Below are 2,236 nucleotides of genomic sequence, written 5' to 3' on the forward strand. Positions count from 1 at the left end.
GCATTGTTCACGCAGACTCCATTACTACACTGAAAATTATCATCCGGGCATCTTCTCGTGTTTATCGTCTGCTCTTGCTGAAATATATCAAAATCCATCATTCTCTTTTTATACCTTAACTGATTCACTGTCTTTACCGACCCAAAACTTAGCCTCCAAGTATTTTCTTATGTCAAGAAACTCATCAATTGAACTAAAATATGTACTTGGAAAATCCCAGTTCAAAGGTATCGCGCTTTTCTACTACATACCTGCCAACTGCCACTATTTCCACTATTTGCGGGGATTCACCCATGAAAGCTCCAAATGCAAACTTTATGAGCGCAATTTTGTCCACAATTTTTAAACAAAACAGTTAATTTTACAATTGCTATAGGCTTTTAAAGACACATCTCCCTGTAATTTCACATGAAGCAAAAAACTGACATCTCAATGCAAGTTTGAACAGGGCATAAAGTTTATCAAATACATGGCGAATATGGTCCAAGTGAAAACTCGACAACGATCAATTCGTCCCAGCAAGAAAGTTTAGTCTAGAAATTGATATAGAAACGATAATAGACTTACGACAGGATGCTTCGTCTGAACTGTCCGAGCAGTCTGGATCATTGTCACACACCCACTGTTTCGGTATACATTGTACCAGTCTTGCATCGGAATTGAGTTTCTAAGCAGTCTTCAGGTTAAGAAAAAACAGATCATTAATATATAATCACTGTCAGAAAATCATCATCAATGTTTCTTAACAACACATCAGATACATAAACAACATGATGCTCTCGCCCACTATCAAATCAGAATTATGCCAGAATTTGTTTTTAAGACAAATATAAAGTAGTAAAAACTAAAAAGTGAATGAGTGTAATTCCTTATTGTATCAGTTCATTATTACGAGTCATCATAATCAGTCTTATATGTGTGTGATTGAATATATACCTATTAGATGAGTCATCTTAAATTGTTTTTGTTTAAACTGCTTGTTTTGTTGTTGGCGAATATTATGTGTGGACGGAAAATCAACGTTTATTTTTAATATCAAAAAGAAGATGTGGTATGATAACCAATGAGACATCTGACCAAAATGACACAAGCATAGATTTAATGATTACTATATTGATTAGTGAAATATAAAATGTTATGCATACCTTGTTGTGCATTTAAATATCCTATTTGAATTATAACAATAAATAAAACTGTAAGTCCCAGTTCCTGAAAATGAAATAAAAGCATTGTGTAATCTATGTTTGCAAGTATGAAAACTGATTGATTAGTTCAGTAATATAGTAAAGCAGGAAAGTTAAATGTATGTAATTTTTTATTATTATCTTAAATATCAAATACAAAAATCTAATTGAAACTGTCTTCAAATCGACAGTTACTACTATATATCGTTTTGCATATAATTACATCACTAAAAAACACGTGTTATGAATACGAACGTGTGAAAAAATATCCTCCAACTGATATAAATAATAACTTGAGTACCAAGAGATTTCCAATAAAAAAATCCAGTGTTTTGTCAAAATTCGCAATTAATTAAATAAATTTGATTCTTACCATTTCATTAAAATTAACTCAATTTTAAGGAAAGTTCATTCAGTCCGAATTTGCATTTTTCCAACAATAAAGACAACAATATATAAAAATGTTACCAATAGTGTTATTTCTTAAGTAGAAAAACATGTCGGTAATTTGGAATCACAAAAAACGATCCCATTTTGTTAACTAGTATGTACATATGCCAATGTACTGAAAAACGGTGGCTAGATATAAATAATACAAATAGACTACACAACGTTACACAGTAAGCTATATCGGATTTCCTTGTCGCACACCATTCCAGTTCAATACACTTTGATAAACGACCGCTAATAGGCTATAAAAATGTCAAAAAGTACATGTAAAACAGATTTATAATAATTACACTATAATTACCCAAAACATGTGTTTGCATATTTTTTTTCAGAATTTTACTCAATCATTATATTACTATGTGTGTCAATTGCATAAATACAGATTAAATGAAATGTTTACAAAATAAACCATCCACAGGTTAAAAGCATGTAGCATTATTTTTGCAATAAATACTTATAATTCCATTGGAGGACACCAGAGTGGATAAATCCGAAATAATGACAATGAAAAGGAATAATTTCCAATAATCCGATATATTTTGGAAGTACACGAAACTGAATACGTCAAGTTTGATGAATTACAAATTGTTTATAGGATGTTA

The 2,236-nt window shown here is 30.8% G+C and overlaps 1 long non-coding RNA gene across 1 annotated transcript; it reads right to left on the bottom strand.

Moving 5' to 3' along the window:
- Positions 1-567: 567 nt before the first annotated feature.
- LOC139507803 (uncharacterized) lies at positions 568-1,843 on the bottom strand. The gene is made up of 3 exons (XR_011660860.1): positions 1,558-1,843; positions 1,146-1,209; positions 568-676 (listed from the first exon to the last, which is right to left on the bottom strand). It is a non-coding gene; the product is annotated as an uncharacterized lncRNA (long non-coding RNA).
- Positions 1,844-2,236: the final 393 nt, after the last annotated feature.

The sequence above is a fragment of the Mytilus edulis genome, unplaced genomic scaffold, assembly GCF_963676685.1.
Source record: "Mytilus edulis unplaced genomic scaffold, xbMytEdul2.2 SCAFFOLD_854, whole genome shotgun sequence".
NCBI lineage: Eukaryota > Metazoa > Mollusca > Bivalvia > Mytilida > Mytilidae > Mytilus > Mytilus edulis.